This window comes from Mauremys reevesii, linkage group 3 (genome assembly GCF_016161935.1).
Source record: "Mauremys reevesii isolate NIE-2019 linkage group 3, ASM1616193v1, whole genome shotgun sequence".
Taxonomy (NCBI): domain Eukaryota; kingdom Metazoa; phylum Chordata; order Testudines; family Geoemydidae; genus Mauremys; species Mauremys reevesii.
Window position 1 is genome coordinate 181,717,887 of NC_052625.1, and position 6,887 is coordinate 181,724,773.

The following is a 6,887-nucleotide window of genomic DNA, read 5'->3' on the forward strand; positions in this document are numbered from 1 at the left end:
TGAAGCCCCACTGAGTCTCGAGGACTATAAGGAGGCAAGTAACAGTTCAGTTCCAGCTCAGGTCATTGGTCACATGCACTGCATTACTGCTTATTGGAGGGTTTGGGAATATTCCATTCAATCATAAAAGACCGTAACAGCCAGGCCATATGATATCAACATCATCTTAGGCACTTCAGTCACTAGGGAAAGAGAACCAATATGGTGCTAAAATCAGGGGCCTAGATACTAGGGATAAATTAACCCTTTATTATATAAGCGAAGTAATCACTGTAAAAAGGGGCATGCATAACACTGATCTTCTGTTTGGTTCATAATCTACATCTACATTCAATTTAAGACAGTGTGGCTGAAACAACCTGGCAGGATAAATCATAATGAACACAATGATTTACAATTGGATATTATTGGCCTTCTGTCTCTAAAATGTGGACCCGTGCAGATTTTTCCTTCAAAGAGGACTGGCAGTGACAGATGTCTATACTCTCAATCTTTTTCTCATTCTCCTGCCCAGGCAAGATTTGTTCACCCTTGGTACTCAGTGTACAGGACCATGGCTCTTAGGAAAGCTGTTTCCCTATGTAGTGCCTGTACCCACACATTATCTGCTGGAGTTTTTATAACTACTAGTAGTGTAGTATTTGGATGTCATAGTCTCACTCTGCTTCTACTGTTTTCCTATGACCCTTCAACAGCCCTGCTGCTTCTTGGTCTGTGCTGCAAGACGCTAGCCAGGACACCTCTAATTAAGGAGCTGATGAAGACATTTGGGTCCATAGTCACATCTCAACATGGGGTTCCCCATACACAAGAACCCTGGCCTCAAGAAAAAGTAGACAGTAGTGGGGATCTTTGGTCTGCATAGGCGGGGTATGTGGGACAAGGTGGCTTCCTCCATGGCTCTAATGGTTACTGTTTCCACCTTCGCAGGCGGCTGTCTGCAAACTCATACAGACATCTCTGCATCATTTACACTTGGGTCATATATTCAAGCTTGCATAGGGTTGTTGGTTTTTTTTGCAACTGAGGGCCATAAACTTTTTAAAAATGAAAACTGAGATTCTGATGTCATCATACCAATCTCTGTCATGTGAACACTTCAGACTCTCAGGTGCTAATTTGGTAGGTAGAATTGTCTGGGGGAGCCCGTCCTCTTTCACACTTGTGGGTAGAAGAGGATGCCAAGGTGCATGTAGCTATTAAACGAGCATTAAAGGAGGTTGCAAGTATCTTAGAGTATCGTATGCAGGGCTCCCAAGCTGCCAGTTTCATAAACCATGTCTTTATTTTTCCAGCATAATGGAGGCCACTAGTTGCTGGAGGCTCAGAAATGCCCATTTGTTATACAATACTTTTATTTCCAAATAGCATAGGCATTATTCTCCCCTGCCTTTGATCTTGATTAGACACTTACACCTTTGCAAAGTGGGCATAAAATGCTACTGGATCACCATAGCAGAGTTTTACACTCCCTTTACACATGCTTCAGGGCAGGGGAGAACCAGGCCCCATGTGTTTCATGGTGAATATTTCTCTTTTCCCCTGAATGCTTAGATTACTTAGCAAAACCAGAAGTTTCCTCTTCAAATAGCTGCTACTGTTGCCTAGAATTTTCAAGGGCTGGTTATGTTGATACATGGCGGATCTTCATTCCAACATTTTGCTGGTGGTGCCATTGAGATCTGCAGAACGTCAGTGTTAAAAAAAGACTTCATTGGCAGGTAAATAATGGATGAACTATGCCCTACATTTTTAGTCATTCCTGTAGTGAGGAAAATCTTGATTGTGAACTGCTGAGGTCCTGAGTGATTGTCTTCAGAGCAGCATGTGAAAAGAATAGTTTTATGTGAGGAGTAAATAGCTGTCATTCATCTCAATCAGATGTTAACTCCTAAGTCTAACCACCACAATGTATACATAAAAAATTCACATACACATCCTAGGCCTAGGCTGCCTTACTGACTGCCTCTTTCCTTGTGGGGTAGCATGCAACTGAGCTCCACTGAGGTGTTTGAACTAACTTCCCCCTGGTTTAAAAGCGTGGAAACTAGTGGCAGAGCTTTTCCAGTGTGATGCACCTGACTCTGGAATTTGCTTTCCCGTTTGCTCTGACTTTTGAAGCACACTATCAGTTTTGAGCAGGAAGATAGATTAGAAAGCTTTAGCAGTGGTGACGTTTGTTCTGTGGGTCCTCCCTGCAAAGCTCAGTCCCAAGGGCCCTCTACCTGTGTGGCGGAGAATGCCCTTCTGCTCTACAAAATTGCATCCTATTCACAATGTGATCTCCAATGCACTGTACATGCAAGATCATACTGAATGGATGCCATTTCTCCACACAGGTAGGGCACATTCCAGCTCCATGCAACTGTTTGTCACCAGGGACACGTAGCTGATCATCATTAGCTTGCATGGATTGCAGATGCCTAACACTGCCACTGGGGTTTAATGAGGTGTACAGTGGTTATTGATAATTTGGATGAGTTAATTGGTCAAAAGTCTATAATTTATTGAAATATGCTAGAAGACTTGCAATTATACATGCACTTATTCAGGGGCGGCTCTAGGATTTGCGCTGCCCCAAGCACGGCGGCACGCCACGGGGGGGCGCTCTGGCGGTCGCCGGTCCCGCGGCTCCGGTGGACCTCCTGCAGATGTGCCTGCGGAGAGTCCGCTGGTCCCGACGCTCCGGTGGACCTCCCGCAGGCATGCCTGCGGATGCTCCACCGAAGCCGCGGGACCAGCGGACCCTCTGCAGGCACGTCTGCGGGAGGTCCACCGGAGCCGTGGGACCAGAGGACCCTCCGCAGGCATGCCTGCGGGAGGTCCACCGGATCCGCCTGCCACCGTCCCTCGGGACGCCGCCCCAAGCGCGCGCTTGGCGTGCTGGGGTCTGGAGCCGGCCCTGCACTTATTCACCCTTTTAAAATGGAAGTGAATATTTAATTATTTAGATATAACCTCTCCAATATTCTAAGCACCATAATATAGAATTAATAATCCAATGCAATCCCAGCATCATTACAATAATCATCCACAGGAACTAGGCCAACTGGCCAGAAACTCCTTGCCATTCCTTTATTGTTATGAGAGGCATACCCTCAGCCCTCTTCAAACACCCTGTCAGAAACAATTCTCTCATAGTGTGCTTGCAAGGTCACCATAAACAGGCTGTTTCGGACTGAGGGGAAAGCCAGTTCCAAAGTCCTGGAGCCCCCAAAGAGTGCCCTGCCAGAACCACCTCTGCCCCCTGTATAAAAACAGGGATCCAGTTTGTATGCCTCTCATGACTGCAGCTGTGGGAAAGAGATGATACTTCAGGTAAGCCAAGTAAACATCAAGGTTTATCCCTTTAGCAGAAACATCCAATTCCCTGAGAATGTAGGCAGAGCCTGACTGTATCCAACCCACCTCAAGTAGACTGTTGGTATCTTTTTGCACTTAGGACTGAATGATTAAACCTGCTGTAGCTCTGGAAATTGTAGTTTCTAATTAATTTTTGCAGTGTTCATGTATTTGGAAAAAAAAATCTGAGAACTAATTGACAGCTAAAATTTTCAGCTCTGCAGTAACTCCTGTGACCTCCTTACTCTGCTAGTCTTGCTACAATCACACACATTTCACCACTGAACTCTCTCTACTCTTGCTTATTGGGATTAAATCCTCTGAGGAAAGATGATTGCTGCCTTAATGAGGCAATTATTACAGAGCCACTATAAACAAGAAGAGTTTTTTTTAAACTATGATTTAATTCTCGAAAGAGAGTTGGGAGCAGGCAGTGGAGGTTGGGAGAAGAAGGCAACATTTTAAGTGTTCTATCTGAGCTGTGTGAAACTCCATTGTTTCAGTTTGCAGAAATTTGTACAAATGGCTTATTTGGCTTTATTTCCTATAGGTTTGTGTATTGGAAGGAGAGGACTGGGAGGAAGGGGATCTGGATTCTGTTCCTTGTTAGTGTGTCAAAGAGATTATTAGGTCGCTTTCCCATGTTTTTTCCATACAGGTCAGGTAGAGGATCTTAGTTCAAATCTCCTTCTATTTGGCAGGGAAATCTGGGTTTTACAGACACACCTAAGTATACTTCATCTGGTTCAGGTTTTATCAAGATTGTGCTGAAACAGCTGTATTTGGTAACTGTATGGTCATGTTCTTTTTTCTTTATGCCACTTTTCCTGGTTAGGGTCGCAGTGGCAGCATGGGGAGTAGGAAGGACCAGATTTCCCTTTCCTCCGCAACAGGTTCCAGCTCCTCTTGGGGGATTCCCCAGTGTTCACAGGCCAGACAGGAGATATAATACCCCTCCAGCATGTCCTGAGCTGGCCTTGAGACCTCCTCCCAGTGGGAAGTGCCTGGTAGCCTCCTAGGGGCATCCTTATCAGGTGCCTGAATCATCTCAGCTGACTCCTCTTGATCCAGAAGAGTGACGGCTCTAGTCTGAGGCTCTTCTGAATAGTGTAGCCCCTCACCCTGTCTCAGTGAGTAAAGCCACTTGTACTCATGATTTTGTTCTTTTGGTCATTACCCAACGTTCATGACCATAGTTGAGGATGGGGACATAGATCGACCTGTAAACTGAGAGCTTTGTCCAAGAACTCATGTCCTGCTTCACCACCACAGACCAGTACAGTGCCTGTATCACTGCTACCGCCGCACCAATCCACCAGTTGATCTCATGCTCCTGCTTGCCATCATTTCTGAATAAGACCCCTAGATATTTATGTTCTTCTATTAAGTCAGCTGCTCCCCTTTCACCTGCAGAGAACTGTCCACTTTCTTCTGGGAAAGGACCATGACCTCTGATTTGGAGTTGCTGATTCTCATCCCAGCCGCTTCACATTCGGCAGCAAAACATTTGAGTGTGCATCAGAGATCGCAGTCTGAAGAATCAAGAAGGAAAACATGATCTGCAAACTGCAGAGATGCCACCTCCAAGTCCCCAAACCAGATATACTCCAAAGCTCGGCTGCACCTTGATATCCTGTCCATGAAAATCATGAACAGGAGTGGGGACAAGACACACCCTTGTCAGTGTCCAGCACCCATCTTGAATGAACTCAACTTAATGCCAAGAATACAAACACAACTCGCACTGTGAGAATAGAGGGACTGGATAGCACGCAAAAGTGGCACCGGCACCCCATCCTTCTGCAGCACTTCCCACATGACATCTCAGAGAATGCAGTCATTTGCCTTCTCCAGGTCTACAAAACAAAGGAAGACCGGATTAGTAAACTCCCACAACCCCTCAAGTATTTGAGAGAGATCAAAGAGCTGGTCCATTGTTCCACAGCCGGGACGGAATCCACATTGTTTCTCCTGAATCCGAGGTTCAACTAATGGACGTAACCTCCTTGCCAGCACCCTGGAATAGGCTTTGCTGAGGAGTGTGATACCCCTGTAGCTGGAACACATCCTCTAGTCTCCTTTCTTAAAGGTTGGGATCACCACCTGGTTTGCCAGTATAGAGGTACTGCACCCACCTTCCACGCAACATTGAAGAGGAGCATTAACCATGACACCCCAACATTGTCCAGTGATGTCAACATTTCTGGATGAATCTTGTCCACCCCTGCTGCCTTACCACTATGAAGGCACTGGTCAGAGTGCTTATAAGGGGTATGATTTGGGGTTTTTTATGGTTTTAAGCTAACTACATAGATTCAAATTCCCAAATGTTGTCGTTACTTATAGTGTGCACCGATTTTATTTATATAACACACATCCATACTAAGTAATTACTTCAGAAAGAACAAAACTGTCCCTCTTAGGCTCTGCTCCAAATTATTCTACAGGGAAGTGCATCTCCCTCTATTCTTACCAGAAGATTTGATTCAATAATCCTTTATAACTATTTAAACTGATAACCAGGGTTGTGGCCCACCGTAAAGGAGTTGCCAGGAAAAGCCGCAGTTTGCCAGCTTTCTCTTGAAAGGACAGGGATACGGCCCTCCGATGAAGAATAGACAAGTAAGCAGTAAATCTTTGAAAACAAAAATATTTATTTAGAAATGAGTAGTTACAGTGAAAGAATAGAGATAGATATAAGTAGGAACAAATACAATAAAGGTTTACAAAAGTGAAGTGGCGCGGCAAATAAAGCAATGCAATAACAATATAATCATTTACTTAATACTCTATGCCTTATACCAATATAGCAATTAAACATATAACAATATATCAATTAAACATTCAATACTAAAAGCTAAATATCCAGTAAGCACTGGCTGGGCGGTTACGAAATGGGTAGGGGGAGATCTCACTCAGATGACAGACATCCAACTTTATTTACACTTGAAACCCATGTGCTCTAGGATATTAAGCAAAAGGAAATTCACTTACAAAATGCTTCTTAAAATTCCTTCTGAGACCATCTCAAATGTCCTTCTGCTCTGTCTGGTGTTGGGGTGCAATGGAAGGGCGATCTTGCTGAGCCTGCGGCTGCTGACACAGAGTGACTGCTTGCTACTGCTAAGATAAAACGGCTTCTTAGGTGAGAGAGACAGAATCCCACCTGGTAGCTGCTGCGGTGGCCTCCTGCTTGCTGGGTAGCAGAAGAGCTGTTGCCTGGGACAACCTCAGAACTCTGGGTGGGCTGCTGCTAGTGCTGCTGCAACAGATCCTTTTCAGGCAGCTCTTGGCTTCGTAGGGTTCCGCTGATGCTTCTCAGGTGGCTTCTTCTGCGCTGGTGTTTTCTTCCTTGCAGGTGTCTTGTAGCCTCTTCTTTCTTCCAGGTTCTTGATCCCACTACAGTGTTTAGCCTACTGGCTGTCACCCTTATATACAATTTGCTCTCCCAAGCTCAGCCAATCTGCTTCCAACTTTCATCTGGCACCTCCCACTCAATAGACTTCTGTGGGGCTATAATGTATCTCTATGGGACTTTGCTGAGT

At 45.1% G+C, this 6,887-nt stretch overlaps 1 long non-coding RNA gene across 2 annotated transcripts in view; it reads right to left on the reverse strand.

Annotated features, from left to right (window-relative positions):
* The window catches only part of LOC120401999, an 89,859-nt gene extending 83,338 nt beyond the window's left edge, over positions 1 to 6,521 (reverse strand). For both annotated transcript variants that reach the window (XR_005596900.1, XR_005596899.1), the window contains exon 1: positions 6,337 to 6,521. This is a non-coding gene — a long non-coding RNA (uncharacterized LOC120401999). The remainder of the gene's footprint in view (positions 1 to 6,336) is intronic.
* Positions 6,522 to 6,887: the final 366 nt, after the last annotated feature.